Source organism: Equus quagga, unplaced genomic scaffold (assembly GCF_021613505.1).
Source record: "Equus quagga isolate Etosha38 unplaced genomic scaffold, UCLA_HA_Equagga_1.0 HiC_scaffold_5589_RagTag, whole genome shotgun sequence".
In the NCBI taxonomy this organism is placed as follows: Eukaryota; Metazoa; Chordata; class Mammalia; order Perissodactyla; family Equidae; genus Equus; species Equus quagga.
In genome coordinates this window covers 15,015-15,266 of record NW_025794076.1, presented here as the reverse complement: position 1 = coordinate 15,266, position 252 = coordinate 15,015, and positions in this window count along the sequence as shown.

The window sequence follows — 252 nt, the reverse complement described above, 5'->3', positions numbered from 1 at the left end:
CAGGGAGGTTTAGCAATCAGGTCACTGGAAATGCAGCGACACCCGCAGCTGCAGACGGCCGAGAGGCTCTAAATTTGGAGCCATCCCTCTTCTGGCTGTGTTGGAAATCACCAGAAAGGTGCTTCTGGGTTTTTGGTTCTTCTGTTTGGATCGCCTGACTGTTGCACCAGGAGCTCGATCCCCGCGGGCAGCCTCCCTGGAGCGGGTGCGGGGCTTCCTCCGCCCGCTGTCTGTGGACGTGTCGGGCCTGGG